Genomic DNA, 21,672 nt, shown 5'->3' on the forward strand with positions numbered 1-21,672 from the left:
GGTGACTTGTGATATCTGCTTGTTCTACCATTAGTGATGCAAAGACGGAGGCATGGATTAGGGTGATGACAGCTTAATCCCTCTACCTCAGCGATTTTCAACCTCTGTGTTGCAAGAGTTTTTTAAAAAATATATTTTTATTGATTTCAGAGAGGAAGGGAGAGGGAGAGATAGAAACATCAATGATGAGAGAGAATCATTGATTGGCTGCCTCCTGCACACCCCACACTGGGGATTGAGCCCCCAATCTGGGCATGTTCCCTGGCCCGGAATCGAACCTGGGACCCTTCAGTCTGCAGGCCGACGTTCTATCCACTGAGCCAAACCAGCTAGGAAAGATGCAATTTCTGACTACTTAGTCCTGGGCACTGACCTCTTTTTCCCTTAGATTGTCAAATAAAAGAAATGACAACAGCCAACACAACAATAGCCATCCAGTGTAAATGGATCAAAATGATACCCATTTTTGTCAGATTGGTAAAAATATATTTCTTGGCATGCCACAGAATTTTAGTAATGAATTTATGTGTGCCATGACACGAAAAAGATGGAAAACTGCTGCTCTACCTATACTTAAGTTTTACTCTTTGAGACCAGAACTTTAAGATTGCTTGTTTTTTCTTTGGCAACATTCTTATTTAAACAAACAAACAAACAAAACACCAATTGACAATTCTTGCCTGAATCAATAATTTCTTTGGGGGCTTCAAAAATGGTGATCGTATAATCCTAGTATTCCTTTTAAATGTATTTAATTGGGATTGTTCTGGAATGAGGAGCTGTCTTTTATCAATTGGGCCTATTTGGCTACTTTCCAGGATAAATGCTTAACTCTTTTCCTTTGATCACCAACTTTCAAAGGAAGGAATTGGTTAAAGAGTTGCCCTGAATGGTGCCAAATGAGTTTTTTCCCTGGGTTTCTCTTTTTGATTTATGGATTTTCATAGATTCAATATATTTCAAATAACTACATTGTTCTCTTTGATGCGCATTTGTCACAAGTTTGGCCAATAGGCGGGGCACTTTCAATCTGACTCCTGTGTCCTTTTGACAGGATCCAATTAAACTTTAAAAGCTCTTTATTTCTTGCTCATAAGTTGTCTTAGACTCTAATTGTACCTTCTCTGCTCCAGGCCTAGAATCAGCCATTTTTCCAAGGACTTGCTGGTTCCTTTGAATGAGGAATAGGTATTAGGGTAAAAAAAGAAGAGTTTCAAGGTTACATATTGTACTAGTAACTGGGGTGACATTGCAACTAGGGCATTTTAATGTAGAGCCAGAATGACTTCATATTGATATATCCCAATTAACTTTAACATCACTGTGTTTTTACTTAATTTTTATTTTATAATTTTCTTTCTTTTATTCAGAAAATCTTGATTCTTCACATAGTTATTTGTTTTTTAAATCTTACATTATTAAAAAAATTGTTTCTGAATAAGAATAGCACTGTTATGTATAACAATATTACCAAATGATTTAAAATTTCTTTGTGACTCTTTTCACCTTGGATAAAATTTCCCACTTAGACTGAGCTTTTTAAGAACTGAATTTTGGTTAGATATTAGAAACTCTATCAATGTTATTTGAACGAATAGTTTGCTGATTAAATAAATAGTTTTGATTCCTATATATTCCATACAACAGAACAAAAATGTGTTGGGGATAAAAAAATCAAGTGCATTTTTTAAAAGTAAAGTTCATTTGGTAAGCAATTAGTAGCTGTATGAAATCCATATGCCTGTTTGCATAAAATATTAATTTATTTAGAATATATTGATATTATTTAAGAAGACAGTTTATGCAGAATACTGAATTTGGATTGACTCCTTATTAATAGGATTGTGGATTTAAATTTTTTCTTCCTATTTTCTGTTCCCATTAAAAGGCATTAGGAAAGAAGCACGGAATCATGGGAGGTTGTGAAAGACTAGGGCAGGGTTTGCCCCACCAAAGTATGAAGAATTGTGAATGATGCCCGAACTGCATATACTTCAGTTATTCATTCCTAACTTCATAAATGAGTTAATTCTTATCTTACTCTTTCTCTCAAATAGAGCATAAGCATTTAATTGTTGGTCTTACATAGAGATATTAGCTTTTATATTATAGAAGGACAGAGGAATGGCTCAAAGAGAAAAGGACTTCCGATTCCTTCTGATATTGGTAGGGTGTTGGGGATTTTTCTTCCTATCCCATAGAGGCCAATAATCTAGCAAGTACTTTTTATTTTACTCTGCTCAGAGTCAGGAAGGACTTTCATAGTCATATCACTCATGCTTCATTTAGCAATAAGGTTTAAGAATGCCAGTTTAAACATGTAATTTAACTCTCTGTTCCTGACAATAACCAGTGGATGCAATTTATTCATCACACATCAATACCCCTAACTCATAACAACAGGAAGTTTACCAAAGACAGTCATTTGAGAATTAAAGGAGTCTATACATGCTGACAGAACAAGCAGCATGAAGCATTTTCTGCCAACTTATTATTGACCCAATGGTTCTTTTGAAAACTCTCCACTCGAGAGAAAATAGGGAGATGTGAAAAAGAAATTGTTTGTGGAGGCAATCTAGGAGCTATTTTACATTGGGATGTTTTTTGTTGTATTTATCAGGCTTGAGGAATCCATCCCTCTCTCCAAATCCAGATTCTCTTCACTTCCTTTATAAGTAAGCATAACCTTGGGTCATGAGCTATGTGGCTAATTGGAGAACAATTCATTTTATGTAGCCTGGCATAAAGAGCCTAACAAGGATAAAAATACCCGTTGCTTTTTTCTTTTTTAAACAATGTCTTTATTGTGTCTCAGGGATGTTGCTCTTTAATTAAATACATTGCTAACAAGAGGCAGGAACTCTTTTTCTCATGCTTTCAGAATCCCTACCATGATGATAGGTAATGTGGTTGCCTTTCAGGGGCTCAAAGGTTCAAAAGTGAGAAGCATCTCTCAAAACATAAGGTTACAAAGAGCAAGTGCTACCTTCTTTCCTTGAGATAATCATCCACTTATAGTGGGATTCCTTAACTCTAAAATACTTTCTCTAGGAAACTCTTCCTACGGTGAGGTTTGGAGATAGCCAACTGATGGGAATCCAACACTTCACTCTACATATTGTGACCATATTTTCTGAACTAAAAATCAGCACCGGATCTGGCAATATGATAAAATATTTGAAATTGGGACTACTCTAGAAATCCTCCACATATGGTTGTCATACCTTGATGTCTTCAGAAAACCAGGACTTGATTTGTGTTTGATGTCATCTGGATATCATATGATATTATATTCTTTGGATCTTTCAGAAGTAAGTTGGGCTCTTTGGATTTGATGTTTAACCATCATCATATAGAATTTACAATAAGTAATATGTGCGATAAGTAGAACATCTGTAGTGTTCTTAAATTATTACGTTTTAGTGTTTTTTATTTGTATATTTGTCTTATGTTTTCAGTTATATTTTAAACTCCTTGAAGGCAGGTCATTTTGAACCTGCCATAGAACCTGGAATGGCAGACTTACTGTTTACTGATTTAATACATGTGTTTTCAGTACCTATCCTACATCCTCAAATCCTCAGTGACTGAAATTTCTAGCCAGAACTGTGTTTTAGATGGTCACTTTCTCCCAAGGTAACTTCACTATAACATAAATGCAAGTAGCTTGTAGAGCTTAGCATAGTAAGGTAGCTATTAAGTTCAGGCTGAAATATTACTCCTTTTATAGAAAAGAGTCTCTGTGCAGAAAATTAGGCCTTTGGGGCTGGTGGTCTTTGAATAAATGTCCTTGTCATCCCAGTGAATGTATTGCTCTCATAATAATGTGTAGATGGAAGAAATGGCCTAGAGCTGTTAGCCATCCATCTAATGCTTTAGGCATTTTAGAAATGGCAACAAATTGGGCCCTGTTATTGCACAATTTTTTCTATTAGGTGTTTGAAAATGTCAGACAAGAGATGGAAGGCAAGGTGTGGCACACCTGCCTCCATTTATACTCAACACCATTCATTGCTTTCTTTCTTTACAAGAAATTGAACAAGGAAGCAACGCAGAGGCATAATATACCTTTGTTCTGATGATTTGAGTCTGGATGGGACAGGAGATGAAATATATGAAAAACCCAAGTGTCTGTGATGCAAGAAAGAAGACTCAGCATGTAGAGGAAGAATTAATTTGAGAATGAATGGCAACTTAATGTTTCTATTAAACCCTCACTGAAAGAGATGTGACTTGGGTTTTCTTTGCCTCCTATTCCTTGTGTCTTGGGGGATATGCAGAGAATAGGCTACTCTACATTCAGGTTAACAGGAATTCATCATTACTTAACTGAGGACAGCTGCACCTTTGAGAGAGGGAGCTGATGAGGACAAGAAAGGGAGTACAGAGGGAGCTTGGTGATTTCCTTGGATCTATTCATGTTCTGTTCTACAATGAAAAAGCAAAGTGAAAATTAACATGTTTTTCTGGCTATTACATTGAAAAGAAAAAGGAAATCATGCTTTTTAAGCTTTGAGGAGGCATAAAAATGCTCATCATCTTATCTGTAATTAGCCTTGAAATAAGAAGTTCTGTCCTTTCACAGAGGTGTCACATTTTCTTTGCCTTGCCTGAACTGGGAGATGTTTCCATGGAGAACACTGATTGATCTTTGTGAGATCCTGAGAAAGCAGCGTGGGTTTTATTGGCCCCGTAAAAAGTACCAAATGTGGAAAGTGTACTTAGCATATGTGGATGAGCGTGCAGTCTCACAGCACCTCTGCTTTTGAGTCAGAGCAACTGCATTTAGTTCACAGCTTCCTGTGCTGATCAGCAGCTTCATTTATGAAGTCAAGAAACCTAACCAGACCCTCAGCCACATCACACATGTGTTAGAAAAACCTCCGAGTAAAAGTTATTTCAGGAAAAGGTGATATATAAATTAGGTCATGGAAGATTTTCAAGTATTATTAGAACAGGGTTTTTCAATCCTGGCACTATTAACATTTGGGGCTAGGTACTCCTTTGTTGCGAGGCAGTCCTGTGCATTCATTGTAGGATGTTTAGTAGCATCCCTGGCCTATACCCACTAGATGCCATTAGCATATCCTTCCAAGTTATGAAAATAAAACAAAAAATGTCTCCAGACACTGACAAGTATCCCATGGAGGGCATAATTGTCCTCAGTTGAGAACCACTAAATTAGAATTAGTTATGGAATAAATATTTGCTCCCAAAGGCAAGTGACTCAGCTGAGAGACTTACTATTAAAGTTATGAAGGCTTGTTTAACTGACGATTATTATTTGTCTTTGTAAAAACCAGCCTCCTGCCAAAGTGTAAGTAAGTAGATGGATAATTTTCTTTCAAGGACTGAGAATTGACAAGAGGCTGTATGGCTCATTCAGCAATGCCAGGACATCATTTGGTTAGGCAGGTGATCTTGACACAACCTTTGAAGGAGAGCAGACTCACCTCTGCTCTACCCTCAGTGGAAAGCAATATTCACTGTGGAAGTACTAAAGGGAACGAATTCTATTCTCTTAGTTTGCTCACCTCCCCCTTTGCCCTTTTTATTCAGCTCTCTTCTTCCCAGCTTCTCTTTCTTGAAGAACAAAAATTGGGGGCTATGTAATTGGCTTTAACAAGTGTCATCTCACCTGATCCACTATTATGGCTCTGAGTCTCAGAGTTGTTCCTTGGGCAAAAATGTGATGTCAGAAAACTCCATGGTTTCTCAGACTTCATTTTCTTTGCTCTTTACCCTCCCTTCACCCATGCCTTTTTTTCAACCCATGTCACATTCTCTGCAAATCCACCTCCAGGTGCCACAAATGTCTCCTTAATCTTTCTTCCCTCTCACTTTATATAAATCAGATTTGGGGGAAGGAGGAGAATCTGATTACTGGTACACAATGTAGCTAAATATACATCTCTTTTGTCTTTTGGAGACTGGTATGTAGTCTTTTAAAATATCTTTAAAATTGACATATTATAAAATTATTTTTTATATATAGTTCTATGAGTTTTAACACTGTAGGTTTGTGTAACCACCACCAAAACCAGGATAGAGAACATTCCATCACTTAAAAAAAACCACCAAACCACCCCTTGGGTTGCTCCTTTGCAAAACCCTGCTTTCCACTCTTGAACCCTGTTCTCCATTCCTATACTTTTTGCCTTTTCCAGAAGTCATGTAAATGGAATCATAAAGAAAGTGAGCTTTGAGAGTGTCTTGTTTCACTCAGCATAATTGATGTTGTTCTTTGCATCGTTAGTTATTTCTTTTTCTTTCTAAGTAGCATAGATGTACCACAGTGTGTTCATCCATTCACCTGTTGGAGGATATTTGGGTTGTTTGCAGATCTTGGCAAATATGAGTAGAGTTTCCATAAAGTTTCCTGTATAGGTCCTTGTGGAAACAAGTTTTCACTTCTCCAGGGATGGCATGCTGGATCATATGGTAAATAGCCCTTTTTATTTTCCAGAGGAATTTTTTACTTTAATTACGTCTATGAATGAATTCAACATTTAAACTGTAATGATTCTGTAATTGTGGAATTTCAGGCTGTGCTTTTCAGATTTAGAGTAAGATTGTGTGTATGTAAATGAGTGTCCATGAGTGTGAATGTGTGTGTGTGTGTGTGTGTGTGTGTGTGTGTGTATGCATATGCTGGCATGTTAAAGGTTGGGAGTCCTGAAATCACCTCAGCTTAAATGGGTGGCCTATTTTTGCTCACCTTGTGCTTGTGGGTCAACAGGCCAATTTTTCTCCCAATGCTTTTATCCTGACCTATAGTATCAGTACAGGAAGAGCTACTTAAATTGGATAACTGTTTGACAAACAACCATCTGTTCCTGACAAGTGGATTTCCTTCCATCTCTAAATCCCATGACTATGACTGCGACTCTATGCTTGACTCATTCTCTAGCTACATAAATTTCATGGTTGTCAGCAATGTCTAATCTATCTTCCATAGTCTGGAACTACTCAGGCGGCAGACTCCCTGAGCTGGGAGTGCTCCTTGTATTCACTACGGTACCTGCCATCCTTGGGATGCCTACAGTTTGTGTCCTAGAGAATTATTTCATTTTAATTTTTACTGCAAGAAAAGTCTTTGCCGAAGGAAAATATGAGCAATGCATCAAACAATTCTATGGATATCATTTCTTTCTATTTTCAAATGGCTTTCATTGCCAGAGGTTTTGTTCCAAAATTCCACAATTCAGAGTTTGCATATACCACTATTTTTTTTTTCATCTTAAATATCATTGCCATGTATAGCTTATGTTCAGAAAATGTTGAGCTGAATGGGTGAAATAAATAATTTGGTGAAAAACAGTAAGATCGATATAATTATATTTTTCTTCCTTCTGTTACCATTATTTATACAATATCAAGCCCTCTTTTTTTATGAGCAAGATTTGGCTTTAAATGCCAAAGATGTTTATTCCCTGTGTGTGTGTGTGTATGTGTATGTGTGTGTATGTGTGTGCATGTGTGCATGTGTGCATATGTGTATGTGTGTGTATGTGTGTGTATGTGTGTGTATGTGTGTGTATGTGTGTGTGTATGTGTGTGTGTGTTAAAAAGAACATATATTATATTATTATAGTAGCCCCTTATGTTCTCATGCTTTCTTGCCAGATGCCTTGGGAGCAGCAGGTGCTTTCTGGGCTGGGGCTTTCGGACCCTTTCGAGCTTTTGGAGGCGCTGCCTTCTGGCCTGCAGGTTTCTGGGTGGGAACCTTCGGGGCTGGAGCCTTCTTGCCCGCAGCAGTCACTTTTTGCTGGAACCTTTGCAGCAGCTGCTGCAGCTGCACCGTTAGCAGCAGGTGCTTTTTTGGGAGGAGCTTTCAGGAGCGCTGCCTTTTGAAGCTTCCTAACTTCAAGCTTGATCATTTGGGTCCTCGTTTTCTTTGCCTTCATTACTTTGTGACGATCAAAATCTGTCCTCTTGGCTTTCTTTTCTCTGGCTTCAATCTTCTTGACCCATCTTGTGGCTGCCCATTTTGTACTGATACCTGCCTTCTCCCAGGCTTGTTGAGCATACTTCTAGCGGGCACTGTGTGAGAACTTAAGGATGAAGTCAGTGAGCTGCATGCATTTGAAAGGCATAGCCTGTCTCCTTACTTGCGTGCAAGGTCCATCAACCAAAGCCCTGTTCTGATCCATAACATCTATGATCGCCACCAGCTTCCCAGCATGAGGTCCAAAGGAGATGTAGGTCACCCAGCCAACTTCCAGGAAGTGCCTGAACACCATGTGGGCGGCGCTCGGTGAGAAGGAAGGAGGCCCACCCAGCCATGTGTATGTGTAGAAGGCCACCCCGTCCCTGCACTGTATTCCCTTTTTTAATTAGGTATTTTAGTAAACGTTTTAATATGATTCAAATCCCTGAATTGATTATGATGTGACCAATGCAATATATAGTCTAAAGTAGACAACATTAATATGCTCATTGGAGGAAAGAAAAGATGCCAAAGTCTATATTATTGATAACATACTGTTTTTCCCTCTAGAGAATAGTAAGTACAAAAAGTTAAAAAGAAATTTATTTAGTAGCTTGTATGAATATTTTATGTTTGGTAGAAATGTGATTAAGTGCTCAAAGAAATTGAAGTTAAATGTTATTTTGCAAACCAAGAACAAGACAAAAAACACACAACAAGACAAAAAACAACAACACCCAAATAAATAACTAAGCAATATTTCTAGCTTCATCTTTCTAACTACTAGTTTTTACCCTAAGTAAGTAAAGTGACAATATTTATTTTGGAATTGTTAGCAAAATTTAATTAGGTAACTTGTACTGTAAGCTCCAGAGCTCACTTGAATTTGAAAGATGGAGTCACTGATTATTGTATAAATTTTGACATTATTTTACTACTCCAGTTACCAGATAATGCATACTCATTCTTTAAACTTGAGATAAAAATGCCATTTTTTTTCAATGAGACTTTCCAAAACCATCCCACACAAAATTGTTCTATTATCCATATACCACAGTTCTATGGTAACATATTTGAATTCAGGTCCATCTCTACCAATGGTCTGTGCTTGAGGGTGGGATATATGACTCATTTTTCTTTGCAATCTTAGCATTTAGAGCAGTGTCTGACACATTGAATAAGATACCTGAGGTATAAAGATAACTTTGGACAACATTTCAGTTTTTTTGCATGAATTTATGTATGTATGTATGTATGCATGTATGTATATGTGTTTGAGAAACTGATAGATGGTAGAACTGAATGAAAACAGAGCTGCTTCCTGTAGTTGTATACTATATGGGTGGATATTTTAACAAATGGGGATGATAATTTATTAGCAAGGAAAACAAGTGAGTTTTATAATATTTTGTTATTATAAAGAAGAAGTAGGTCTTCTTTGATCAACTTGAAAAGACAAGGGCTCCAGACTTATATAATACTTTAAACAATAAAGAATTTAAATAAAAAATAAAGACAAGGGCTGCAATTCGCTTAATTTGATTTCAAGAGCTGTTTGAGCATGCCTGGAGCCAAAATTTCTTCGCAAAATGGCTTTTTTTTCTTCGCAAAAATAATTCTATCACCATAACTCAAAACTACTCTGGAAAGTGGTGGTAGCTACATGAGAAACATTGCACCATGTATACCTCAGTGAGGTTAGCAGTGCAAATCGCCTTCCTTCCAGTGTTTTTTTAAAAATTGATTTTAGAGAGAGGAAGGGAAAGGGAGAGGGAAGGGGGGAAGGAGAGAGAGAGAAAGAGAAGAAGAGAGATAGAAATGTTGATTTTAGTTCCACTTATTTATGCATTCATTGGTTGCCTCTTATATGTGCCCTCACCAGGGATTCAACCTACAACCTTGGCATATCGGGACAACGCTCTAACCAACTGAACTACCTGGCCAGGGACCCTTCAATTTTATTTTTCAGATCAAGTTCACATAATTCCTAATGAGATAATAGAGCAAAGGTCTAGGTCAAATTATTTCAGCTGAAATGAGGTGGTAGTGGTGACAATTTAGGCCAACATCTACATGTTATTGTTTTAATTCTAGGTAGAGATTTGGTTTTGAGCACTAGCCCTCCCCAGGTGGCTTGCTATGATGTAGATATCAGTCTGATATGACCTTGGACTGGCAGTGAGGCTCCATGGGTAGCTTTGCTAGGTAGCTGGCCAAATTGTTTTAGAAAGAGTTAGATTCCTTCTGAATGAGAAGGCCACGCACAGAAAAGTAGACTTTTCTTACTGAAGGATGACTCTTGGTAGAACGCTGTAGTAGGCTGTTGGTGCTCCACTCAGAGACTCTTTACTAGGTTGAGGCATTACACTGTGCAATTTGGCAGCTATGGCTCATAGTTGTACACTTCTAAGAAGAATTATCCTTGGTCAGTTGGAGCTGCTTTCCTTGGAGTTGCCTGGGATATTATACCCTTCTCCTGAGGGCTGCCACAAACAATGATTGCCTGCTTTGAGGTGGAGGGTACAAAATTCCGTCCATCCTTGTCTCAAGGGGGGACAACTCTTTGGTGCCATTCACACTCCAGAGCTCCTTGTGGGATCAACCTGAGGCTAGACTTCAGCTGAAATTACATCTATGCTTGCCTTCTTCTGTCCTATCCTGTTTCTCTCTCTTTCTTAAGCCCGAGAGTACTAATTCAATAAATCACCTGCACAAAAATCTCCACTTCAGGTTCTGTTTCTAGAGAAACCAACCTAAAACATATGTCTCTAACTAAATGAGCTGGCACGACACGACAGGGTACTAGAAGGATTATGTATGTGGATACTGAAATTTCAAAAATTACAGCAGGAGAGTTGTAGAAAAAGATAGATATATGTGTGTTAAAATCATTGAGGATGAGGCAGAGAGACTTGGGGTTCAAAACAGGACTCTGCTTACTCATGGTTGAAGAAAAATCCACAACTATACCAGTGATTTGCACTAAGTTATTGATCACAGAAGTCATGTGAATTCTAGGTGCAGCCTGGTCACCCTACCACAATTCCAGTCAACTTGCCATCTGAGTTATCTGAATTTGTTTGTTATTCTATCTACTGAAAAGACAAACTCCCAATATCAGGCAGCTTAATCCAATAAAAGTTTCTTTCTTCTTATGTGAAACCACAAACACTATTTCTGACTGGCATGTGCCTCTATTCTAGGTGATGGTTCAGGGATCCAAGGCTCTTTCCTTCTTGTCACCTTGTAGTCTTTGACTTATGGTTTCCAAGGTTTCAGCTTGGGGAAGGAACATGGAGGATCACATGTAGGAGGATTTTATGGGTGCCCATCATTCTCACATTTCATTGGTTACTTGATTACTGCATACCAGATATTCCACTCACCAAATGACAGTATGTAAGTCCTCCATGCATTAGACACAACCATGGGAAGGGGCACTGATAAACTGATTGGAATTAATTTTCTATAATTGACTGAATGGGGACCAAAAAAAGAAAGTAACTGGAACGCCTTGGCAACCTGGGATTCATATATTCTGCGTGTGTTTGAAATGGTATCTGGACGGGGTGGTTTGGGAGTAGAAGAGGATAAATGAAGTAGAAGGAGCATGGAATTGAAAAACCTGATGAGGAAATTTATAACTGCATCCAATGGGTGGACAGTGATACAGTAGTAGATTTTTTAGCCTTTAGTGATGAATTTAAAACAGGGCTCTCACTAATTGATGCAGTGCTTTTGTTAGAAAAAGGTCATAACCCCATATCAGAGTGCATGGCTTTGGGGTGTAGAGTGTGTGGTGGATTCCAGCCCCTACAACCCCTTCCACAGGTGCTGTTGTGCAGGATACACAACATATGTGGCAATCCTGATATCATTATATGTGGCAGTCCTGATATCAAAGCAACTGCTTTAGCTCCTCCCCTGTGGTAGACTGAATTGATGGCCTTATTATTTTTTTACTTCTTCTTGTGTCCACACCCTTTGCCATGTGACTTTGAAGTTCTTCCCACTAAAGAGGTGGACTGTATTTTTGGCTATGTGGTAAGCTTTGGCCAAAGGGATGTGAACACATGTGAGATGACCCAAAGGTGCACTTGCAATGACTGGACTTGCCCTCATATATCTGCCAATACCTTGAGAAGCATGTGCCCAGGCTAGCCCACTGGTCCCAGGAAGAGGATGAGAGACATGTGGAGCAGAGCTAAGTCACCCAAGCCAAGGCCAGACTAGATCCATTGATCTTCAGTCACCCTTACAGATGTATAATTAAGCCCAACAGAGATCAGCAAAGCCACCCAGTCAAAGCTCAGCCTAGATCATCTGAATTCCTGTTGACTCATGGGCTAAATAAATACTTATTGTTTGCCACTGAGATATTGTGGTTGTTTGTTGTACAGCATTACTGTGGCCATATTTAATTGGTACATCCTCTTTCTCCCCAAAAAGCCCTAGGAGCATGGACCATATACAATGTTGCTTCTGCCATGACTTCCCTATTTCATTAGGAATTTGCATTCCTTTTCAGAAATCAATGCTTACTCACCTTTTTATCAGAATCAGATAAAAACACACATTAGAAAGATTTAGGGATGCCTGATTTAAATGGTTCTGATGAGAAATTAAAGCTAATACTAAAGGAAAAAAGCAATCAGAACTTACGGTCAGATAATTCTGATAAAAGAAGTGTGGGTAGTGGAGAGTAGGTAGAGGGAAACAGATTAACCTTTCTATTCTTAGTGAGGAAGATTTCTCAGTGCAACAGCATGTCAATTCATAACCTCTCTATTTATAATTCCTTTCATGTAGGATTTGGATATATAGTATAATTTCAGCAGACCATAATTTTCTGTTTATAGATAGGAGAGATGTTATTTCTCACCTCCATAGAATACAGGAAATGGATATATCTGAAGTCCCTATACATAATAAAGAAAAGTAAAAGGACTCAATAATTCTTGACATGTGGTGCCTTACAATGTTTCTATTTCCATCCTATTTTCTCTGCTGGCCCATCCTTGCAAATGAAACAGTTGATGATACTTTTCTTGTCACTATCTACATTAAAACCTATCTCTGTCCTTCTATCTAGTGATGTTGAATAATTTTATTAGCTACATAAACATTTTAGTCATCAGTGAAACTCTCCCAGCAGCAGATAAAATAGGTTAGAGTGTTAGGTCAAAAGAGAGCACCCTATAATTAGCAGTCACCCCTATGGAAAATTTCAAATAATGACTTTTTTCCCTTTTTTAAATCTTGAGTGCTTTGGGGACCTAGTAGCAACTCCACCCACAGCAATTGTCAAGCATATTTCTTTTCTCATCAGTAATGAGGAGTGATCTTTCTCTTGCCTAAATTTATCATCTTAGAAAAATATCTAGATATTTTTGTTGCAATATTGAATTTCTGTTTGAAATCTCAGTTTCTAATGTAGTCAGAACCGCTAATATTAATATTTAATGGGAATGTCTATATTTTTAACCCTAAATATCTTTATTACACTAAACTTCCTTTGCTATAATATTTTATTGTTAGCATATATGTCTTTAAAAAGTCCAGTTTTCCCATCTTTTCTTGTTACAGCCAGTGTAGCTCATGAGAAGAGATGGCTATGCCCATAAAGGACATTGTACTCTTCTTGGCTAGTGGATACCTTGGATTAAATCTCCCTGAGCCTAAAGTCTGACCTTATTTAAGCTGAATGGACATAAACAGTTTATTTCCGTATGCTAAACGCTATAATGCATAGCAACACTGTTGTAGGTTGGGTTTCCCAGGAAGCAGATCCTGAGATGGAGTTTAGTGGGCAGGTTATTTATTAATTAGTGCCTTAGGGATCATTATATTGCCATTCAATTTCTCCCTCTGCCCAATTCTGCTTCCTTCCTCTCCCTAGTACTCACATTTCATTAGGTTGCATAATATATAAAATGAACTAACATCTACAATTACAATGGAAATAAACAGATTTGAGAACAAAAACCCAACTAATCTTCTTTTTTAAGCACATAACTTAAAATACGGGTGCTGAACTGTGTGGGTGGCCTGGAAGGGAGCCTGTTATTTGTGGGCAATCTAAGTGTCATGGGCTTAGGTCACCTTGCTTTCCAGAGCAAATGATAAGGTCAGTCAGTCAGTTAAACTGAAGACTTGTAAGAAGGCTTTGAGTCTACCTCCAGTTCAGAGGCAAATTGTATTGTCTTCAGCTGAATTCATGCCTGGGTACAATATAAAGAATGCCTAATACAATTTTACATGTTTTAAAACATTAGTAATGCAAGACATTGATGAAAGAAATTAAAGAAGGCACAAATAAATAAAAAGATATTCCATGCTCATGGATTAGAAGAATAAATAAAATGTCCAAACTACCCAAAACAATAAACAGTTTCAATGCAATTCCTATAAAAATTTCAATGGTGCCTGGCTGGTGTGGTTCAATGGTTGAGCGTTGCCTCATGAACCAGGAGATCACAGTTTGATTCCCAGTCAGGGCACATGTCAGGGTTGTGGGCTTGATCCTCAGTAGGGGGTGTGCAGGAGGCAGCCGATCAATAATTCTCTCCCATCATTGATGTTTCTATCTCTCTCCCTTCCTCTCTCTGAAATTAACAAAAATATATTTAAAAAAATAAAAATAATAAAAAATTTCAATGGCATTTTTCACAGAAATGGAACAAATATCCATAAATTTGTATCTAACAACAAAAGGCCCTGAATAGCCATAGCAATATGGAGAAAGAAGAACAAAGCTGGAGGCATCACACTCCCTGATTTTAAACTATATCACAAAGCTATAGTAATCAAAGCAGTATGGTACTGGCATAAAAAGACACATAGATCAATGGAACAGAATAAAGAGCCCAGAAATAAACTCATGCATACGTGTTAAATTAATTTATGACAAAGAAGGCAAGAATAGACAATGGGGAAAGGACAGTCTCTTTAATAAATGGTATTGGGAAAACTGCACATCCACATGCATAAGAATGAAATTAGACCACTATCTTACCCAACACACACAAATTAACTCAAAATGAATTAAAGACCTGAATGTAAGACCTAAAACCATAAAATTCCTAGAAGTCATAGGCAGTAAGCTCCATTACATTGGTCTTGGAAATGATTTTTTGGATTTGATGCCAAAAGCAAAGGCAAGGAAAGCAAAAATAAAGTGGGATTATATCACACTAAGAAAGCTTCACAAAGGAAACAAGCAACAAAATGAAAAGGCAACCTAGGGAATAGGAGAAAATATTTGCAAATCATATATCTGATAGAGGAATAAAATCCAAAAAATATAAAAAAACCTCATGTTAACTTAATAGCAAACAAACAACAAACAATGCAATTTAAAATGGGCAGAAGATCTGAATAGACATTTTCCCAAAGATGACATACAGATGGACAACAGGTACATGAAAAGATGTTCAATACCACAAATTATAAAGGAAATACAAATCAAAATTACCATGAGATATCATCTCATACCTGTTAGAATGGCTATTATAAAAAAGACAAGAAATAACTAGTGTTGTGCACTGTTGGTGGGAATGTAAATTGCAGCCACTATGGAAAACTGGTTGAAAGTTCCTTAAAAATTTAAAAATAGAGCTACCATATGATCCAGCAATTCCACTCCTGGGTATTTATCCAAAGAAAGCAAAACACTAAGTTAAGTATAAGCACACCCATGTTCATTGCAACATTATTTACAATAGCCACAATCTAGAGAAAACCTAAGTGTCATTGAGGGATGTGAATGGATAAAGATGTGATATATATATATATATATATATATATATATATATATATATATAGAGAGAGAGAGAGAGAGAGAGAGAGAGAGAGATGTGATTTAATACATATACAGTATATATATATATATATATATATATATATATATATATATATATATTATTCAGCCATAAAATGAATGAAATTTTGCCATTCATGACAACATGGTTAACCCTAGGGCCTTATTGTAAGTGAAATTAGTCAGACAGAGATAGACAAGTATTGTATGATCTCACTTGTATGTGGAATTTAAAAACAAAAACAAGCTCATAGATACAGAGAACAGATTGGTGGTTGCCAGAGGTGGGATTAAATGAGTGAAAGGAGTCAAAAGGTACAAGCTTCCAGTTTTAAAATAAATACATCCTAAGAATATAATGTACAGCAAGGTGACTATCCTATATAATAAAAGGCTAATATGCTAAGTGTCCGGTTGTCTGGTTGTCCGTTCAACCAATCAAAGCGTAATATGCTAAAGATATGCTAAGGTTGCTCAACCACTCACTATGACGTGCACTGACCACCAAGGGGCAGACAGTCAACCAGTTGACCAGTCACTATGATGTGTACCGACCACCAGGGCACAGATGCTCTGACTGGTAGGTTAGCTTGCTGCTGGGGTCCGGCAGATCGGGACTGAGTGAGATGGGCCGGACATGCCCTGGAGCCCTCCTGTGGTCCCTTCCCAGCTGGCCAATCTCCCACGTCCCTCCCTGACCCAGATTGTGTACTGGAGGGGTTCCTCTGCCTGGCCTGCGCCCTCTTGAAATCTGGGATCCCTTGGGGGATGTTGGAGAGCCGGTTTTGGCCCGATCCAGCAGACCAGGCCGAGGGACCCCACTGGTGCACGAATTCATGCACCGGGCCTCTAGTAGTTAATAATACTGTCTTGTATATTTGAAAAATTGCTAAGAGTAGATCTTAAAGGTTCTCATTACAAGGAAAACAATTTGTAACTATGTGTGGTGATGGATGTTAAGTAGACTTATTGTAGTGATCATAATATGTAAATCACACCTCAATAAAATTAGTAATTCATTTTTCTTATTGTTTAGTTGGAATTCTTGTGTCAAGTAGTTTCTAGCATGTGAGGGGACCATGGAGTAAAAGTGAAAGAGAAAGAAAAAGACATTTCATAGAGAGAAGCATAATGGGACAGGCTGACAAATGGGTTATGCCTAAAGTTTGAGATTGAGTTGAATAACAAGGCAGAAACATAAAGGATCTTAGGACTGGAAAGACATTGGTGGGAATGCAGGAAGGTGTTGTGTTTGTGGGTGGGGAGGTAGTCTGAGGTGGGGCTAACTTTAATATTTTTATTAAGACTACTTCTTAAGAGTAGATTTAGGCTCATAGCAAAATTGAGGGGAAGGTACAGAGATTTCCATATACCTCCTACCCCTACACTTGCATGGCCTCCCCCATTAACAACATCTCCTACCAGAGTGTATGCTTGTTATAATTGGTGAACCTATGTAAATACATACCATTATCACCCGGACTTCCCCTCCCTCCCTTCTGCAACCTCTGGCAATCACTGATCTTTTTACTCTCTCCATAGCTTTGCCTTTTCCAGAATATCATATAGTTGGAATCATACAAAATGTAGCCCTTTCAGATTGTCTTCTTTCACTTAGTAGTATATACACTTAAGGTTCCTTCATGCCTTTTCATGGTTTGATGGCTCATTTCTGTTTAGTGCTAAATAATATTCCATTTTCTGGCTATACTACGGTTTATTTATCCATTGACTTACTTATTGGTTGCTTCCAAGTTTGGGTAATCATGAATAAAACTGCTATAAATATGTGTGCAGCTTGTCATGGAGATAAGTTTTCAACTCCTTTGGATAAATACCAAGGAGCAGACTTTAATTTTTAATTTCATTCACTTCTAAATTGTTTGAGACTTTTAGTAATGATCTGAATTAATTTAATGATTAAAGCTAATTAAACACTTAGTAGCCATATTGAATTAAACTGAGTGAAAAAGATACATTAACTTGTGATTACACCAAACCAAGAGTGTGGGATAGAATCATTGCACTGGGTTTTAGCACAACAGTGTCAGCTTAGGCAACTGATCAGAAAGCACAAATAGTGTCTTACAATGGGCAGTAAGCCATTATGAGTACATGTGATTTGATTTGTTAAATGTATTCTCTCAAACACACATTTAAATTAAATGATTATAAATGGAATCATTTTTGTACTGAGCTATTTTCTTAGAGGTCAGTTTTTACAAAACAAAAAGCCCAAGAAATCATAAAATTTGACTAAAGGAAGTTCCTAATATCATGGAAATCTTCATATTTAATAGATAAGCAAATAAATTCAATTAAGAATGAGATATATTACGGAGATCAAGTGCTCCCTTGAAAGTACAGTGCTGTTCGGGCAATGATGCTTGATTGTGAGATGGGGAGGGAACAGGCAAATGACTCCATTAGATGGATAAGCACTTGCTGTTTTTTTGTTTTGTTTTGTTTTTTTAGTGCATTAAAAAATATTTTGAGAGAGCTGCTTTCAACAGCTCTTTCCCTTCTCACTTAGAGTCCTCTGTGAGTCATCTTTTTTTCCAGGTGGAAAAGCTGCAAGTATTACCATAGTATTTCCTCTATACTTAATAAAGGTGTATTTTTTATGAGATCATCGATCCTCCTGTTTAGCAGAGGAGGCAAGTAAACTTACCAGAGGCAAAATACCAAGGGTGTAAGGACAGGGGCAGGATGGGAGGAAATGAGGCAAGGGTAAGTAGATACAAAAGCAAAGTAATATTACTGTGTGCTCAACTACATGTGCCAGGCATTGTATTTACTTTGCTTCGCTTAATCTTCTCAAGGACCTGATCTAAGTATTATCTCCATTTGACAAATCGGGAAAATGAGTCTCAGAGCATTTAAGCAGCTTGTCTGGGTTGCACAGGGAGTATCATAATAATGTACTGCAGATCCAAAATTCTAACCCAGGTGGATCCGGCCTCCAGCACATCCTCTTCCACTACAGCAGGATGCTCTGGATAAGAAACGGAAGGTGGAGAGGCAGGTAGCATGTGTATCTGGGGCTGGGCATTTGACAATAGCTCACCTAAAAGCATTTAAAGTCTAATGTTTTAAAAACACCATTGAGGTAAAACTGATAACATCTGCAGAACTGAATTTGCACCAGGAATTAGATGCAACTTCTGCAAATAAGGCTGAAAGAAAAATTACACAGCACATTCAATACTGTTTTCTTAAATTATTTAAGGAACAAGATGGGATTGGTGGTGTAAGTAAATACCCAAGCAAATGAGAGAAGGCAGCTTTCACTTCACAGAAGTTATTTAGTGCAGAATGATGTATCATATTTTAAACACACATTAAGTAATATTGTACAGGTTAATGGAAAAGGGGTGACAATTTCATTGGCTGTATATGGCTCTTTTAAGAAACATTTGACAGAAAGTTTAAAAATTAATTTTGACTTATAGAACTTGTGGTGAATGTGTCTTGTACCAACCAGGGTTATTGAAATGTGGTCCCTTGACCAGTCCCAGTCTACTAAATGTTACTGGTGTGTGATAAGTACAGGGATTGAGAATAAGCATGTAGAAACGTGTATAAAAACTGACATTACTATAATATTGTGTGATCATTGGCTTGCATTTTGTATGCTTTTAAATATTTTTCTAATGGTTTTCTTTCATTATGTTTTATAAAGTTATTGGCCTATGACAATAATAGCTTGAGGAGCACTAATATATGTGACACTTGAATATTCTGAATCTTAAGCAGCTCTTTGTTAAATGCCTTGAAGGTGTTATTGTGTTTCCCTTGTTTTTATTTTTTAAAAATATGTTTTTATTGATTTCTGAGAGGAAGGGAGAGGGAGAGAGAAACATCAATGATGAGAGAGAATCATTGACCAGCTGCCTCCTGCATGCCCCACACTGGGGATCGAGCCCACAACCTGGGCTTGTGCTCTGACCAGGAATCTAACAATGGCCTCCTGGTTCATAGGTCAGTGTTCAACCACTGAGCCACGCCGGCCAACCATATTTCCCTTAGTTTTATTTTTATCTTGAGTCTGGCTAGTATATATACTTCATATTTACTTATCTAATTTCTTATATATCAATGAATGATTTCAGTTTCCATAAATAAAGCCATTTGATGTTCAACTGTAACACAGAATTTGCTTTCCAATGATTACCTCAACCCATAGCTAAGTGCTCCCTAAGTATGCTTAAAGTCTCAGAAATTGTTCTAAAATATGTCTACACAGTTGAAGGGTCTACCACCAACCATTTTTCTTCCAAGAAAATTCTAGAGTTCTTGGTTGCTGTGTTGTTCTGGTAGTGACAGGGCTGATCCAGGGCTGGGGCAGAGGATGATGGCTCACCCAAAAGCCATTAGGTCACTGCAAGCTCTGTTACGGCATTTCTTTTTTTATGAAGATCCCCAGCAAGGTCATGGATCACTACCTCTGGGCCACTTCTAAGGGACATGATGTATCACCCTTTTCTTCCTTTTCTTAAGGCCTTCCTTTCTTTTCTAAAGCTAGCACCTTCTTCAGCAGTTTCTCCCAAACTGGTTGAGGGGTTGGATGGGGTTTCCTCAGCTGCCACTGGTTATCACTGAAAGTAAGAAATCAGGTTCTTTGCACTTAAAGGGCCTAAGGCAGTGGTCAGCAAACTCATTAGTCAACAGAGCCAAATATCAACAGTACAACGATTGAAATTTCTTTTGAGAGCCAAATTTTTTAAACTTAAACTTCTTCTAACGCCACTTCTTCAAAATAGGCTCGCCCAGGCCGTGGTATTTTGTGGAAGAGCCACACTCAAGGGGCCAAAGAGCCGCATGTGGCTCGTGAGCTGCAGTTTGCTGACCACTGCCTAAGGACACATATGTAATACCTTAATCAATAAAGAAATTTAAAAAAATGAAAAAATATACAGATGATGTATTATAGAACTATACACCTGAAACCTATATAATTTTATTAACCAATGTCACTCCAATAAAAATTTAAAAATAATATAAAAAAGAAACTATTGCAGGATATTACCCAGAAGCTGCAACCAACCCTTCTTAAATCCGGGCTCACCTTTAGTACTTGTCCCCTGCTGGTCTGGGAGGGTTGGGGGTGGGGGGAAATCCCTTCTGTAAATCTTCTATTAGTGCCTTTGATTTGTATGTTTTCTAACTAAGAGTAATTTGATGTTTGCTTGATACTGAATCCGTTTTGGTCCATGTTAATAGCATTATTCCAAATATATATACATTTTTTTCTGAAAATAGTTCACTATTATTTTGTGTGTGAGTGATAACAGTGTATTTTAATTTAACTTTTCATGGTGTATATTTTCATAGTAATTTTTTCTAACCAGCTTTCTATCTCTATTAACCTTTCAATGATGCAATCATGGTAAATTTACAGGATATGGACAAATTAACAAATACTGTGGTACTTGCAGTATTTTATAAACAGTCGTAACTGCTAAGAGGCAATGGGCATATTTAAAAAAATTCTTTGGAAGGGAGCATATGAAATGTGATTATATGTTGAACTCTGGTGATTCATTAGAGTAAAGGACACAATTGTACAGAAGATGTCTGTCAATCATAGGTCCTACTTTTAGCAGCCAGAGCACTCTGGTAAAACTCTTCTGACCTTCAGATTGTCATGTTTTATTTACAAGACCAGAGTGTGGCATACTTAACTGATAATATCACTTCAGGGACTTTGGGATCTCAACACATGAAGACATAACACAAAGAACCTTTTCTTTGTACCAATGATCTTTGTACTCTCAGTATGTTTGCCAGTGCTCAAAGTCACTGCAATTTCTATGGAATCTGTAATACAAATCAATTCCATAATTTAATTCAGCAATGAGGAAAAATGTGTTTAACCTGTAGTGATTCGAGTCAGATTAGAACATTTGTCTTTGGGAAGAGG

General features: G+C 37.6%; 1 long non-coding RNA gene and 1 pseudogene across 2 annotated transcripts in view; both read right to left on the minus strand.

Moving 5' to 3' along the window:
- The window catches only part of LOC308239252, a 198,095-nt gene that overhangs the window by 118,425 nt on the left and 57,998 nt on the right, over positions 1-21,672 (minus strand). The gene's annotated exons all lie outside the window — the stretch shown is intronic.
- LOC308239249 (large ribosomal subunit protein eL14-like) lies at positions 7,610-8,243 on the minus strand (annotated as a pseudogene). Its single transcript has one exon. The product of its transcript is annotated as a large ribosomal subunit protein eL14-like (transcript).

Source organism: Plecotus auritus, assembly GCF_963455305.1.
Source record: "Plecotus auritus genome assembly, chromosome: X".
In the NCBI taxonomy this organism is placed as follows: Eukaryota; Metazoa; Chordata; class Mammalia; order Chiroptera; family Vespertilionidae; genus Plecotus; species Plecotus auritus.